Genomic DNA, 17,564 nt, shown 5'->3' with positions numbered 1-17,564 from the left:
ACCCCAGAAGGCCTTGTGGACAATGCAGAGGGTTTTGAACTTAATCCTCGCAACCACTGGGAGCCAGTGTAGAGATTTCAGTCCTGGAGAGATACGGTCCCTGGGCTTGAGGCCAAGGACAAGTCTCGCAGTTCTGTTCTGGATGAGTTGCAGAGGGCGGAGAGTGGAGGCAGGCAGATTAAGATAGAGGCTGTTACAGTAGTCCAGCTTCGAGAGAACCTTCATCTGTCAATGTTCTTAGTGGGATACTTGGATCAATACACTATACTGTCCTCCACTTGCACCCAGGTGTGTCTAGACCAATTGCCACAATTTGTTTTGCTGACACTTGGACTCTCTGTAAATCGAGTGAAATCACTGTCTCTGGCATTATCTCAGGTGTGGCCACAGGGCAAAAAACAAAATCAGAAGGTACCTTCCATTCCTTTTGTGTTATCTTAGGTACTGCCCGGGCCAACACTTGTATCCCATAAATGAACATGTCAGCATTTGTGGTTATTCCTTGCACTGTTGTCTCATTTGCTAGTGTCTGTATCAATTACATTGCTCGAAATGTACACATCCCCGGGGTTGAACACACTATACCTCTCTCAGTAAAAGCGATAGTCATATTCAACTTATTTAACAGATCTCGCCCTAGGATGTTTATGGGATAATCTTCATGATACAATAGGGGTGCCCGCACTGTTTTACTCCCTATTCTGACATCCAAATCTTCTATATATGGACCCATGCCCACTGCCCCAGAGAAATCTTGACTCTCAAGATTTTTGCCAGATAGCAGAAAATTGTCTTCACGTAAACATGATTTTTCTGTCCCTGAGTCCACCATAAAGATTAACTGTTTATTCCCCATCTCTGCCCCCCACCAGCGGTTCCTCTTCTGGTTGTAAGGTAGTTGATAGTACGGGACAAGCATGCGCTCTCTGTGGGCTGTCCTAGTTGGGGTTGGCGTTTGTCCCGGGGCATGTGAAGTGGTTATCACTGAGCATGCACGTTCCCTGGAATGGAGAATGTGTGACCATTGGCACAAGTGGCGAATCTGGTTGCATGGATATGTGCTGTCTGGTTTTGCAGTGAGGGGCGGCTTTGCATACAATGCGGGGGATGTCTGAACATGCTATACCCTGGTGGGGGCCTACTTTCTTGTTGCATGTCACTCTCGTTATTTCCCATGGGTAGGCCATAAGGGCATCCCAGGTGTGGGTCTCCATACTGTTGTTCATTCCCATATCTCGTATTAATCAGATAATTCCCCATGGGCCTACTCCCCCATTACCTTGTAAAATGTCCCCACCTCCCATATGACCAGCACTGTCCCGGAACTCCCCCTGTGGTCCTTGTCTGCCATATCCTCCTCCTCTTCCCCGCTGTCCACTGTAACCACCTCTTCATCTGCCGGGCCTTCCTTGCCACTGGGGTCCCGTGTAACGCTCCTTTCCGCCTCACTGTTCCTGTCCATTGTCTGCCCATGACGCAGCCATCCTAGCTTGTATTGCTACAGACACCTCCCTTTCTTCTCCTGTCTGCTCTGGGGGCGGCATTGCTGTAACTGCTGCGACCTTCACTAACTTGCTCTGCACCAGCTTTGCCTCCTCTGCTTATCTCCGCTGTGCTGTTCCTTTCTCTCTTTCTTTGATCCTCCTGCAGTGGTGTACTCTGATGCTTTGTATTTCTGGGCAGTTCTTGGCTTCTATCTCAGCTATTTTATCAAGTGCCTTCTGTAAAACAGAGCCCGTCTCTGGCCGCCACATCTCCTGCACCCGAAGAATGTACTGCGCAGCATCTTCCCAATCCCCCATAGTGCATTGCATTATGGAGTGTAAATCGGGGGTATCATGGAAGGTTCTCCGCAGGGCATCCCACACTTGTGCTTGTACATTATTGTAGGACGCACCATCATTCATATCATTCCCCTGGGACACTCCCGGGAACCCCGCCTTCACACACACTGAGTTTGCCTGATCTCCCACTGCTGTAACTAAGAGGCTCTTAACATCCCCAATTGCTAGCGGGACCCCCGCTGTATTCTTTTCAAATGCATAAATCCATTTCCCCGCGCCCCCAGAAAGTGGTGGGAGAGCCTTGAGGAGATTGTTTTTGTCCATTAGTGTCCAGGGCACATAATGGGGTCTTCCCACTCCCTTATGAATGAGTGGCATCTGTATTTTCAATTTACTTTTTCTTTACTTACTTTCACTGCTTTCTTTTTAGACAATGCCATCCTCCCGAGCCTATTCCTTAGCCTCCCTTCCCATGCTGATTCTTCTGCTACCCGTGGGGTAGCCCAGTATACTTGCGGTAGTGGCATCCCTCCCGCGGCCCCTCATTCATCCTCATCCAAATCGTTCCAACATTCTTCATCCCTCTCTGAAGCCACAGTATCGTAACTCACACTGTCTGCCTCTCGCTCTCTTTCTACTTGCACCGTTTTTATTTGTGCACTGTCTATCCTAAAGAGAAAATCCCCGGATTTCCACTTGTCTTCTGTTAATAGAGGTGGGCTTTCTCCCAATGGTGGTTCCGGCAGCTGTGCTTCCCCTGGCCCAGATAAAGGTGTTTCACATAATGCTCGCAAGCGGGCTAATTCAGCTTTAGTGGATGTTGGCACCCTCTGTAGATCTCTATTTGTTGGGCCCGTGGGGGCAGAGGGTATAGTTAGATGGCCATAAGGAGGGGGTTGGGTCGCAGATGGAGTCGTGGGCGTGCTACCCCCCGGCACAGATACCTGATCCGCATACCCCTCTGCGGGTCGCGTAAGTAGAGGGTATAATTTTGTAGGCTCTTTATTCTCTTTTTCCCCTTCTCTCTTACCGTCCCCCTCCCCGGTCGTACTCCCGTCTTTGCCTTTACTTTGTACGACGGATGTTTCTTCAAACATTTTCCAGAGGTCTAAAACCTCTCTTCTATTTTGGAGTTTCTCCCCTTTATATTTGGTCATTAAATGGGTAGCAACATGATCTATTATCCCCTTATCGAATTACCCCTCTTCTGGCCAGGGACATGTCTCTCCCCCCCCTTCAACTCCGCCAACCACTCCTCATGATACTTTTTAATCTTCTCTTGATATAAGGATAGGTTTTTACAAATATGGGACAATGGGGTGTCTATTCCCATGTTTAAAGAGGAGACAGAGCTATAGTGTAGATGACACACATATAAAGAGCTCCCATTGGGAGAGCCACAAAAGGACCAGTCGTGGTTAAAATGATAAACATCAGATTTAATAGAATTATGACCTAAAGAGTGATTAAATAGTGTGGTCCACAGTACATACAATTCATAAACATTTTAACATATATCAAACAGTCGTTACGTGATAAGCTAGAATTAGCTAATTGACAGTGTATCAAAAACAGGGATACACTCAACATCAAGAGGTACGCTTTACAGAAAGTGCAACATACTCTAAAAACTTAATAACTCTGGTGCCAGTACAGAGTATTGAGCTAATACTCTGTACTGGCACCAGAGTTATTAAGTTTTTTGACATACTGATTCTAATTACTGTAGAGTACATTGCACTTTCTGTAAAGCGTTCCTCTTGATGTTGAGTGTATCCCTGTTTTTGATACACTGTCAATTAGCTAATTCTAGCTTATCACGTAACGACTGTTTGATATATGTTAAAATGTTTATGAATTGTATGTACTGTGGACCACACTATTTAATCACTTTTTAGGTCATAATTCTATTAAATCTGATGTTTATCATTTTAACCACGACTGGTCCTTTTGTGACTCTCCCAATGGGAGCTCTTTATATGTGTGTCATCTACACTATAGCTCTGTCTCCTCTTTAAACACGGATCTTTGTCCTCCCTGACTTAGACAGAGTATACGTTGCTAACCTATCTTAGTTAAACGTATACCGGGTTTCCTCCCCATTTAAGTTGTGTCTATTCCCATGTCTGGTCTAAATACTTTCTTTTATCTTCCCCATGTTAACCTTTTCCACTCCGGGGGTAATATAGGAGTATGTACTTTGCTACTTCACCCCTATATAGTACGAATTATCTGGTTTGCACATACACATGAACCATAAGATGTTCTAACAAAAACACAACAAACAAATATTTAGACAATACGAAACACTTAAACACAAAATTACCCTTTTTGACCCTTGCCCAACTCTCCCTTGACCCCCCTTTCACACGTTCTCCATGCACACCACCTGTAGCCCTCCCGGGCCATCCTCCACGATACCAAACACTAAGAAAAAGATAAGATCTAAAACAACGTCTATTGTTTGCTCTCAATCCTACTCGTTATATGAGGCCCCTACTTTGTTCTCTTATTCTCTTTTAATCTCCATACTGGTTGGGACAGTGTAACCCCGCACCGGGTTCTATCTCTTTTCAGAGCTAGGTTCCTGTATCTCCTCTCTTCTTCAACTTATTTTTTCATATATAAAAAAGAAATGGCCACACAAAGGAAAATACAAATTCTCATCTCACTCACAAATTTGTGTTCCTTTTCCCTTACAATTCAACCTCTCAACTATATGCAATTATTTGTTCTTCCCCTGAAATTAGTACTCACGTGCAAGTGTTCTTCAAAGAGCCCCCATTCGCGGTGTATCCCGAGGGGGCCTCCCTGTAGCGGGCCCTGCCCAGCTCCGGCGAGCAGTTGGGCATTTGCAAAACAGGGACCCACAGGCTCTGCTCAGGAGCGTACGCTTTTGTAGAACATCTACCAACCGTAGGTAGTAATGGGCTTCCACGGGTAGCCCCGGATCTCGCCGCAGGTACAGAAGTATCTCATGGACTATCACGCATAAGGGGTCACCAAATGAAGGCTGGCACCTTATCATGCACGTGTCCCAATAGACAGAATAAAGGACACACCCCACTAGGGAATAAGACCAGGAGAGTAATTGCAAGGAAACCAAACTTTATATAAGTAAATAAATGCAAGCAACGAACTCTGCTGCCCGAGAGCGCTCTGCTGACAGATACATGGGCAGCACATTAATAGGGCACCAAGCGCCATAGATGACGTCATACATAGGAGATAATCTACCAAATATGATTGGCTAGGTACATATACTACTCCAAGCTCCATCGGGGAGGCCAGGGGTTCATTTGTTGTTGTGTCTCCATCAGTCCCTGTACACGTGGTCAGCCGGGGTCCTCCTTGCAGGGTGAAGGGCAGGCGAGGTTCACAGAGATGATGTAGTGCAGTCGGACTAAACTAAACAACAAACTTGGCATGCAAGAAATAACGACTGGCCTAAACCATTATATCAAAAAGGGGCCATTGGCATCAAATAGGTGCATTCTAACCCATGTTTTTATGGTGGCATGGGTCAGGGGTCATTCCATCAGGTGCCTTATCAGGAGGGCAATCTCTGATTTGTGGTCACTGGAGCCTCACAAATTCAAACACATCAGGGATAGATGTTTGTGTTACCAGGATATATGACCACTCTAGATTATGCATATGATGGGTGATTTGGAGGTGTCCGGGGGTAGGGTCTGGCGACCAGATGCATTCAAAGTGACTAGGGGGAAAGGGTTTAGTGGACCATGACTTGGCAGGGAGGGGGTAGAGAGGGCATGAGTCGGTCAGCAGAGATGGGTGGGGCGCTGCGGCTGGCGCAGGCCTTGTCCTCACATTCTAGGATGAGCACATTTTGTCAGGGTTTGATACTTGTCTATTGCAACAATGAATGGCTACATTCCTGTGAGAACAGGAGTCGCGCTGCGCTGACACAGGGTGGATGTGGCAGGGGCTGGCTATGCGTGGCCCTGGGAGTGGGAGAGTGGACATTTCCACCGAGGGGCAGAGGGCCTAGTAAAAGATGGTGTTTGGAAAGACAAGAAATGGAGTTCATACTACAGGCATTAACCTGGTGTTTATACACTTATACAGAAGATGGGAGATGCAAATCTGTACAGGAGGGGCGGAGATGGATCCCCCCTTAGTTCACATAACATTTACATAGTGCGGGAATGGTGCAGGGGGGCGAGATATACCACCTCTCCCCCAACACCAGTATGGAGGGGGCTGCCTGTGGGGGTGTCCAGTCTGGAGGGGGCTGCCTGTGGGGGTTTCCAGCCTGGAGGGGCTGCCTGTGGGGGTTTCCAGTCTGGAGGGGCTGCCTGTGGGGGGTTTCACAGGTGAGGGGGTTGGGGCGTGGTGTCTAGTCTGGAGGGGATGCCTGTGGGTGGCATCACAGGTGAGGGGGTCCAGGGGCTGGTGTGTGGGCTACAGTGGTTGATGTGCAGTAGGGGGGTATGTGGACAGGATGGGAGCCGTGGGTGTAGAGGGGACTCACGTTTTTGTAAGGGGTGTAGCCTACACTTGTGGGGGGGGCCTGCCTTACTGCTGGGGTGTGGCCTGGGCTTGCAAGGGAGGGCACACGTTGTCTCTGGGGTGCGGCCTGGGATTGCAAGGTGAGGTGTGCGATTTTGCTGTGGTGCAGCCTGGGATTGCGAGTGAGGGAATGCGTTTTCTCTGGGGTGCGGCCTGGGACTGTGAGGTGCATGATTTTGCTGGGGAATGGACTGGGATTGTGAGCTGATGTGTGCGATTTTGCTAGGGCACTGGATGCTGGGCCCGGGGTGGCGCAGAGGTTTGCACTGTGTTAATTCTTTAGCTTGATTTTTGGTGTGATTGGGTGTTCCTCACGCATCTTGTTAGGTGCACAACGGCTAGTAATATATCTTGGAATCCATGAATACGCGTGGTGTGCAATTTTTTTCTGCGCCACGGTTCGCGCAGGTTCCATCTCGCTGCGCAGCCCTTGCTCCATTTCTGCACCAGATGCCATGAATCGGGCAAATGCCCCATTCTTATGCTTAACTGGGCAATGTAATTGGTGCCAGTAATTAGATGGGTGTGGCCCCAGGAAGATGGTGTATTTAGAAAAACTGAAGGCTGGTTAAAACAATAGAATTTAAGCATATATAAAGAAATTCATCTGATTAAGGTAGATGCAAAAGAAAAAAAACATCATACTTTCAAATTGCGTATTTTTAAACATATTTGAAGTTTGCTCTCCACTATCTTAAATATGTTTTCGTACTTACTGGGTCTAGCTTTTAAGACAGCTCGCGCTTCTGTTTGTTGACCCATTCCCTCTCTTGTGTGAATAACTAGTCTGTGCTGAAATTAGAATTCCCAGCATAGCTTAACATTGAGACACATTTTCCAATGGGTACCTTGTGTGGTTTTTCTGGTCCTAAATGCACTGCATTGCAGATAAGGGGACACCAGAGGACTGGATCTAACCCATACTCTCCCTGCAGGCGGTGGAGTCTCTCCGTGCGGACGCAATGCCCACCACGGTGCTGCTTTCATTGCTCGTTTCATTGAGTGACCACCATCTGATGAAGAAGTCCAAGCGACGTCTGCTTCATATTGTCAGTTAGACAAATAAAAGATTAAAACACTTGGATTAGGTGTGATTTTAAAACTGGACTAGCAAGGCACTACACCTTGCTTTGTTTAATACATGCCCATTTTTAAGAAACGCCTGCAAGTGCCACAAAGGTTTCCACGCCTACCGACTACTCGTGCCCCGTTGCATTCTGGGACTATCTAGACCATTTCTTTCTGCTACACCAGGTGATGCTAACACAACATTTAGTCCAAACCTGAAAGTAAAAAAGGAATCAAGGCTCAGACAATAGGAGACCTCCACAAGGCGTGAGGCCGCAGCCAGGTATACGAGGCCCTTTCAGAGCTGCAGACTGGTTTCAGAGCGGCAGACTGGGATACGAGGCCCTTTCAGAGGGGCAGACTGGGATACGAGGCCCTTTCCGAAGGGCAGACTGGGATACGAGGCCCTTTCAGAGGGGCAGACTGGTATACGAGGCCCTTCTTTCAGAAGGCAGACTGGTATACGAGGCCTTTTCAGAGGGGCAGGCTGGGATAAGAGGCCCTTTCAAAGGAGCAGACTGAGATACGAGGACCTTTCAGAGGGCCAGACTGGGATACAAGGCCCTTTCAGAGGGGCAGACTGGGATACGAGGCCCTTTCAGAGGGGCAGACTAGTACTGATCTTGCCTAAAGGAAGTTCCAGGCAGAGATCATCACAAATAATGAAATACACCTGAAGGATTTCATCATCCCGTGTTTTTACATTTCCATGACAGGGTCATCTTTAAGGACTGACACTTCTATATCATCAACCAGCTGTGTAATGTGCTTGCCGATTTCTAGGGCTAATTCCTGGTGGTGTTAGGTTGGCTCTTCTTCTCTTGTTACTGCAATATTTGTGTTTACTATAATTCTGTCTGGGCCATTCAGGTTTTTTCAGACCTAGTTCCTGACCGAGACTTGTTTGTCAGGATAGGTTTTTCTCCAGTGTGTCTTCTCTTATGTCGAACCAGGCTGAGTTTGTTACTAAAACGTGTTCTACATTTGGGAAACTGATAAGGTTTTTCTACAGTGTGTTTTCTCTCGTGTACAGTCAGATGGCCTTTCTGCTTAAAGCTTCTTTGATATTCAGAGCACTGATAAGGTTTTTCTCCAGTGTGCTCTCAAACATGAGCTGTTAGATGAAATTTCTGATTGAAGCTTTTTGGAAATTCTGAGCACAGTTACGGTTTTTCTCCAGTGTGTGTTCTTCCATATGTTTTCAGACTGCCTTTTTGACTAAAGTTTTTTTTACATTCCGAGCACTGATAACGTTTTTCTCCAGTGTGTGTCCACTCGTGTTGTGTTAGACTGGGTTTCCATCTGAATGCTTATTGACATTTTAGGCACTGATAAGGTTTTCTCCACTATGTTTTCTTTTATGTTTAGTTAGATGACTTTCATTATTGAACCACTTTTGACATTCTGAGCAATGATGTTTTTCACCAGTGTGTTTTTGCTCATGCTCAGTCAGGCTGTTTTTACGACAGAATCGTTTCTGACATTCATCACACTGATAAGGTTTTCTCCAGTGTTCGTCCTCTCATGTGCCAGCAGACTGTCTTTCCATCTGAATGAGGCACTCATACAGTTTTTCTCCAGTGTTCTCTCTCCCATGAGCTGTTAGATGAAATTTCCAACTGACGCTTTTTGGACATTCTGGGCACAGATAAGGTTTTTCTACAGTGTGTGTTTTCTCATGTTGCGTTAGAGTGGATTTGGTACAGAGTGTTTTGGGACATTGAAGGCACTGATAATATTTTTCTCCAGTGTGTGTTCTTTCATGTGTTGTCAGATTGTTTTTTTGAATAAAGCTTTTTTGACATTCCGAGCACTGATAAGGTTTTCTCCAGTGTGTTTTCTCTCATGTAGACTCAAGTTGCCTTTCTGATGAAAACTTTTTGGACATTGAGAGCACTGATAACGTTTCTCTCCAGTGTGTGTCCACTCGTGTTGTGTTAGATTGTGTTTCCGACTGAATGTTTTCTGACATTTACGACAATGATAAGGTTTTTCTCCAGTATGTTTTCTCTCATGTAGAGTTAGACTGTTTTTTCTGCTGAAGCTTTTCTGACATTCTGAACACTGATAAGGTTTTTCTCCAGTGTGTTTTCTCTCATGTAGAGTTAGACTGGTTTTTCGGCTGAAGCTTTTCTGACATTCTGAACACTGATAAGGTTTTTCTCCAGTGTGGTTTCTCTCATGTATAGTAAGATCCCTTTTCCAAATGAATTTTTTCGGACATTCTGAGCACTGATAAGGTTTTTCCCCAGTATGTCCCCCATTATGTTTTCTCTCATGTAAAGTGAGATGGTGTTTTTGGCTGAAGCTTTCATGACACTCACCACACTGATAAGGTTTTTCTCCAGTGTGTGTTCTTTCATGTGTTGTCAGATTGCTTTTTTGAACAAAGCTTTTTTGACATTCCGAGCACTGAAAAGGTTTACCTCCAGTGTGTTTTCTCTCATGTACAGTCAGATCCCTTTTCCAAATGAATCTTTTTGGACATTCCGAGCACTGAAAAGGTTTTTCTCCAGTGTGTTTACTCTCATGTAAAGTGAGATGGTGTTTTTGGCTGAAGCTTTTCTGACACTCTTTACACCGATAAGGTTTTTCTCCAGTATGTGTCCTTTCATGTTGAGCCAGAGTGGGTCTGTGGCTGAAGCTTTTGTGACATTCAGAGCACGGATACGGTTTTTCTCCAGTGTGTCTTCTTTTATGTAGAACCAGACTGCTTTTTTGACTGAATCCTTCCTGACATTCTGAGCACTGATATGGTTTTTCTCCGGTGTGTTTTCTCTCATGTACAGTCAGATGACTTTTCCAAATGAATCTTTTTGGACATTCAGAGCACTGATAATGTTTCCCCCCAGTGTGTTTTCTCTCATGTAGAGTCAGATTGCTTTTCCGATTAAACCTTTTTGGACATTGAGAGCACTGATAAGGTTTCTCTCCAGTGTGCTTTCTCTCGTGTACAGTCAGATTGCCTTTCTGCTTAAAACTTTTTTGACATTCCGAGCACTGAAAAGGTTTTTCTCCAGTATGTTTTCTCTCATGTACAGTCAGATCCCTTTTCCAAATGAATCTTTTCGGACATTCAGAGCACTGATAATGTTTCTCCCCAGTGTGATTTCTCTCATGTAGTGTCAGATTGATTTTCCGATGAAACCTTTTTATACATTCAGAGCACTGATAAGGTTTCTCTCCAGTGTGTTTTCTCTCGTGTACAGTCAGATTGCCTTTCTGCTTAAAGCTTTTTTGACATTCAGTGCACTGATAACGTTTCATGGTGTTAACTGTTCAGTCCCGTGCTTGATTCTCGGCTCATGCTCTGGTCACCTGCAGGAGTAAAGGAATAGGTTATCTTTCTCTATGTAAACAGCGGCCACTTCAGGGTTAAATGCTGACACTTTAAAACCTGATGCAGGGAATCAAACTAGCCTCTCTCTGTCAGGGTTCAGATGATTGTGGAGCACTGTGTGGACTGGGGTCTTTGAGAGAAGTAATAATTATGCAAAAATATGAAAAGCACATACGGGCGCCTTCCAGCTTCTAAGCACTGTAACCGTAGGTGTTACGATGTCTCACCTTATTGGTAATCAGGCTATCGACCTTGGAAGGATGAAGGATTAGTTGATCCTGTAAGGGTTGAATCTGTGACGACAGGTCGCGCAGAGATGTCAGAGGAAAGTCCTTAAGTTACTGAGCAATCTTACAAGTGCTAACCACAAAATACAAGAAAAACATGATGATTTCTAAAGAGTGGGAGATCTAAAGGAAGCGACTGAGACATACTTCATGAGACTGTAAATGAGTGTCTTGAAAGAAGTCCACCATTCAGTATCATTCATGCAATATTCCAGTGCTAAGGGCACAAGTAACATGTGTGCTTTTTATTTGTAGCTTAATTTTATAGACAAGTTTCCATTTAAGTAATTCATATGAAATACACGGTTAACTCCCAAGTCTGTGATTCTAAAATATGCAGCACCTTTAACTGGTGAAGGAGAGAAAGGGGTTTGATTACATTCTGCTCAGGAACCTTTCACTGGTGAAGGAAGGAAAGGGGTTTGATTAATTCTGCTCTGGCACCTTTCACTGGGGAACGAGGGAAAGGGGCTTCATTACATTCTGATCAGGCACCTTTCACTGGTAAACGAGGGAAAGGGGTTTGATTACATTCTGCTCGGGCACCTTTCACTGGCTAAGGAGGGAAAGGTGCTTGATTACATTCTGCTTGGGCACCTTTCCCTAGTGAAGGAGGGAAATGGGCTTCATTACATTCTGTTCAGGCACCTTTCACTGGTGAAGGAGGGAAAGGGGCTTGATTACATTCTGCTTGGGCACCTTTCACTGGTGAAGAAGGGAAAGGGGTTTGATTACATTCTGCTCAGGCACCTTTCACTGGTGAAGGAGGGAAAGGGGTTTGATTACATTCTGCTCGGGTACTTTTCACTGGTGAAGGAGGGAAAGGTGCTTGATTACATTCTGATCGGGCACCTTTCACTGGTGAAGGTGAGAAAGGGGGTTGATTACATTCTGCTTGGGCACCTTTCACTGGTGAAGGAGGGAAAGGTGTTTCATTACATTCTTCTCGGACGTCTTAATGGATTCACCATAGTTGCCTGTACTCAGAAAATGCTAAAGTACACAAATGTTTCACGCCTTGAAACACTTGTGTATAGGTGCGTGATAAATGCCATATCATATCATATATCATATATATATATGTATATATATATATATTCAGTAAAAAAAAACTTTGTTAAATGGACGTTATGGTTCCAAGTAAAACCGAAAAACCCCTGGAATTCGCCAGTTATGGTAAGCTACGCAACCATAACTCGCACCACCACCGTGCACTGCTTAGACTAACACCCAGGACATCAAAGATGACATCACAAATGTCATTGATGACATCACTGATGACATCACATGTCTGGCTCCCCCTTTTTTCCTTTACTGACATATCTAGGCCACATGGTTTTGTTCAGTAACAGTCAGGAACTAAACATTGAAAAGGTACTATATGTGTAGACTTATCCTTTAAGTATGTTCTTATAGTAATTCCCTTAGGGTCCAGTAGACTTATCCTTTAAGTATGTTCTTATAGTAATTCCCCTAGGGTCCAGTCACATCATATGAAACATATACATAGGAGAAGACACAAGCTTGAAAGACAGCAATCCTTTATGTGCATTAAAATAATCAGTAGAGTTATCAGCACTTTCTGATAGTTCTGTTGTTTTTTATTGCTGTACTTTCTCTGGATGTGCTCCTATTTGTATACATTGTACTCACACTACTTTCCTTAGGGTGCAGTCACATCATGTGATACATATACATAGGGTAAGTAGCAGCTTTGAAACAGAGCAATCATTTCTCTGCATAAAGATAATCAGTTAGGTTATGAACACTTTCTGTTACTACTGCTGCTTTTTTGCTTACTTCACTGTCCCTGTATATACCCATATTTGTATGTGTTGTTGTCTCTTTGTGTTTTGTCTGTAATAATGCAATTATGCAGTAAGTGGGTTTTATTAGCTACTTATTACATGTTTCACAGTACGCAAAACTCTAATAAGAAAGCAGTTATCATTTCACTATTCAACATGGCAAGATTATGAATATTGCACCTTCATCATGTATGCTGCACACACTGCCTATGTTTCTGCATGAGTAGGTTAGTATACTGGATCAAACTTCATAATAGAATGCTATTTATATCAATGCATTGCTTAATGCACTAAGGAGCTCATTATATTTATTCCAATGATCCTTGACACTTTTTTGTCAACATTATAATAAGAATCCTTTGTACAGACTTTTCATGAAAAGTAAATGCACATGTGATGTCATCAGTGATGTCATCAATGACATTTGTGATGTCATCTTTGATGTCCTGGGTGTTTGTCTTAGCAGTGCACGGTGGTGGCGCGAGTTATGGTTGCTTAGCTGACGATAACTGGCGAATTTGAGGGGTTTTTCGGTTTTACTTGGAACCATAACATCCCTTTAACAATGTTTTTTCACTGAATTTCATAGGTTTTTAGTAGCACAATTTAACCATAACCTCCCTTTATCAAAGTTATTTTTACTGAACATACATTTGCATAGTGTGTACTTGATAGATGTTTACTAGGTTTCCCTTACTTTATATACATGTAACATAGAACATACTGAACCCCCGCTAATGATTTTCATGTCCGCGGACTGTGCGCATGTCCACAGGCGTATGCAGACGACATCAACCATACCCAAACACTCAGGGGGTATCTTAAATTGTTCTATCATACCATATAAACACTGCACAAGTTCAAAAAGCAGCACATACACACATTATATGGAATAATAATTAACAAGTGGAACCTATATATCTAACACATCAACCATCCATTTAAATACCATGTGTAGAAAATTGGAATATTCCAAAACAAAAAAGATATGCCTCCAACATAATTACCTCACAGAAACTGCACAACTAGGAGCAACAGCAGACCTACAGAACAGTAAGAACACAATTTACCAGAAACTAGTAAGTAAACTTCATTTTTCTTATATATTTCTAAACGTTTTGTATTAGGTACACTAAAATGTATATATTTTTGTTTTTACACAAAAATGTGCAGTACTTTGGAATGGCTTGAGGAACATTGTCCACGTGAGGAAATGTCTGAAGACAGTGATACTAATGGTAGACACTTCTCTATATAAGCACATTAATAATCAAAACTGTATGGGCCTCATTACAACCCTGGCGTTGGTCCATGCCGGATTCCGCCATGGTGGATGGCGGATTTACCGCCCCATTCCAAGGTTGGCGGGGCGGTAAATCCCCATTCACCATGGCCCCTTCCCCATTCCCATTTTTGGCCCATAGGGCTCTATGGGAATGGGGAAGGCGCTAATTACGGCACCGTAAATTACGGTGCCGTAATTAGCACCAAGGTCCCTTAGTGGGTTGGACTTTAACGCCTGCAAAAAGCAGACAATAAAGTGTGAATCGGGCGTTAAGGGTTTAACGGCGCCGCAGCCTTTTACGGCGCCGTTAACCCCTTAACGCCAGGGTTGTAATGAGGCCCTATGTGTCCTTAACATATATATATATATTAATTTTTAACAGACCAAACAAACATTGAAAATAATCCACCAAAAGACACATTGGAAAAGACTCTGCAACGCATGGAACAGAAAATGGACCTGCTCAAGGAAAATATCAATGTTTTGAAACAGTTTGTGGAGGAGCACATAAAAGAAAAAATAAATACCATTGTCCCACATGTACCTGTTCCCCCTCTCCAGGTCCCAGTCAACTATCCCCAAACCCTCAACACACCAAGAAAAACTTTTTGATGAGACTTCCATCCATTCATCCCTTCCCATCCATTCTCTCCAAACCCGTAATTCCCCTATAATAATATAATATAATATAATTAAAAAAATATTATGTGTATTTTAATGAAATCCTTTGTGTCTTATTTTTTTTAAAAAGCAGTCAAACTGTCCGCGGACAGCGCGCCTGTCTGGAATGTCCGGAATTAACAAAATGGGTATGTCCTAAGGACACTACTCCTGTCCGTACCATTCGCAAGCAAAGATGGAACTGTTCTTAGAACACACCGGGTGTCCGGGATGTCCGTAAATAAACAACATGGGGGTGCATAAGGACACTATACCTGTCCGTACCGTTCGCAACCAAGATGGAACTGTTCTTAGAACACACCCGGTGTCCGGGATGTCCCTAAATAAACAAAATGGGGGTGCATAAGGACACTATACCTGTCCGTACCATTCTCAACCAAGATGGAACTGTTGTTAGAACACACCCGCTGTCTGGGATGTCCGTAAGTGAACAGAATGGAGGTATCCTAAGGACACTATACCTGTCCGTACCGTCCACAGCCAACTTCAAACTGTCCTAAGAACACGCACAGTGTCCGGGATGTCCATAGTCAAACAAAATGGTGGTGTTTTAAGGACACTATACCTGTCTGTACAGTCTGCAGAACATCTACGCACATGCGCACCACACCCATGTGTCCTGCGAACATCGTGCCTGTCCGTAACTGTCCGTCTCATTTGTGTCACACTTTTAATTTGTTTGAGGACCCGAAAACTGTCCATAGAACACCTGCGCGTATGCGCACAACCTTTCCCATGCATTTGGTGTCCTGCATACACCCGTTCCCTTCGCGGACATGTTCCCAACGTCATCATGTGACCACATCCATGCTGAGCGTGTTTCCTAATTTGCGGACACTGTCCGGTTCCCCACATTTTGAAAGAACTTTTTCAGACAATCCAAATTATTTTACAGTAAGAATTCACCATTGCACATGTGCCAGACAATGACTCTGCCTTTCCACATACTTTTTGGAACTTTTTGAACCTTTTTGGGTGTTTGATCTGTCCGCGAAGCACACCCCTCCACCCCTATAAAAGGCCACACCCCAGAGCTGATCTTCATTGTACTTCTGGCTATTGCAGATTGACTTTTGCTGCCTTTGATGATCTTGTTGAGATTATCTCATCAACCCTGATGGCATCCATGGCTGCTGCTGCTCCAGCTGGTGCTACATCTGCCTCAGCACCACCCCCAAACCCTCCACCACCACCACCTCACCAAGGGCCTGCAAAGGGGAACAAGCGTGAGGATGTAGAGAACAAGGATGAAGAGGATGAAGAGGATGAGCAAAAGGAACTCCCTACTACCAGCACTCGCCGGGAGTCTTGGGTGTGGTGGTTGTTTACAATTCATGATAACGTACCAAAAGCATGTGCGAACAAGGTCACATGCAAACAGTGCAAAATAGTACTGAGTCATGGGAGACGTGGTTCGTACAGCTTTGGTACGACATCCATGAAGCGACACCTAACGTCGTTCCACAGTGCGGACATTCACCTGGTTGTACCTTGTGATCAACGTAGTAGGTTGGGTACCTCTACCACACCCTCCGTTTCTGCTCCTCTCACCCCAAGAGATACTCCTGTGGGAGAGCGCATCCCTCCAGCTGCCTCACAGGCCATTCACGATGCTGTTGACCCTTAACTTTCTTAGGGTCACAATATTGTGTATGTACTGTGACGCATTACTCTGCAGGGGGGAGAGTCTTTGAAGTGCTTTCGAGACTACGGTCACGGAGCACCAGAAGACCTGCTACCTACCTAAGTAAGGCCCACCCTACATCTTCCTCTCTCCACCTGCCCTTTCTTAACCCTGTAGTTGGATCCCTTCCTTACCCTCCTTTCCCCTCCTTTCCTAGTGTGTTATGTGTAAAAAACCAAAGAAAATATAAAACAATAAAAATCCAAAAAAAGGCTCTTTTCAGAGCCGCCTTTCACAGTTTAAAAATGGAAGTGCAAATAAACAGTGCAGGGCCCTGTGCATTTTCTGGAAGTCCGCGGACAGTCCTAGGACATATAACGTTTTAGGGTGCTGCCCTAACAAAATCAATGCACTTTTCTCTGGGAAGTGGCGGCTCTGAAAAGAGCCTTTTGGTGGTGTTTTTGTGTGTGAAAAACTTGAAATCGTCAACATCTAATGCAAAATAGATGACTGTAATTCCAAAAAAGGTTGCAATGCATTTTGTACATTTCTCAGAAAAATCTGATTGCCAGCATATGTAAGATGGACTCCATCTCTGCGAAAAATGTATGTGCTACGAAAGATAATATTTTCATTGTGAAACAAGGACATGCAAACAACTCTTAGAAAGGCACAAACAGCCGTATTGACATTGCGCCTCACTTTCTCCATTTGTGGACCAAATGAAGAAGAACGCAGCCACATTTGTCTTTGCGCAATACGAGAAAAATTACTTGGGACTTTGGAAACATGTCCATGACCTTCCCAAGTCCTTCTTTCATTGCAAATTGCAAAGAAATTCCAGGCACATGTCCTAAACTGTTCTCTCCAGAATGAATTATAATTATGGCTGGATGATGCTCTGTCTCTAATGTAGCACAGAGAGGAACCAAGTCCAGCCACTTCATTCCATGCACTCCATGCCAGTGCACGTCCACCTGAGGGAATCCAAAATCTGCAGCTACTCCAAAACGTTCTGCATGCACCTCCAACCAATGTATCCATGAGTCTCCCAAAATCCAGATAATCTGTTTTCGGAAACACACAGCCATAGCTATCTGTTCTTCTCCCAGGAAAAGGACGTTCTGACAAAATCTCTCCTTACACAACACACC

General features: G+C 44.3%; 1 pseudogene; it reads right to left on the bottom strand.

Annotated features, from left to right (window-relative positions):
* Nucleotides 1–4,875: 4,875 nt before the first annotated feature.
* Nucleotides 4,876–17,564, bottom strand: part of LOC138525636 (zinc finger protein 268-like) — a 44,337-nt pseudogene continuing 31,648 nt past the window's right edge.

This window comes from Ambystoma mexicanum, chromosome 7p (assembly GCF_040938575.1).
Source record: "Ambystoma mexicanum isolate Mex_15411 chromosome 7p, UKY_AmexF1_1, whole genome shotgun sequence".
In the NCBI taxonomy this organism is placed as follows: Eukaryota; Metazoa; Chordata; class Amphibia; order Caudata; family Ambystomatidae; genus Ambystoma; species Ambystoma mexicanum.
Note: the sequence above shows the minus strand (reverse complement) of the source record. Positions and strands in the feature narration are given on the sequence as shown.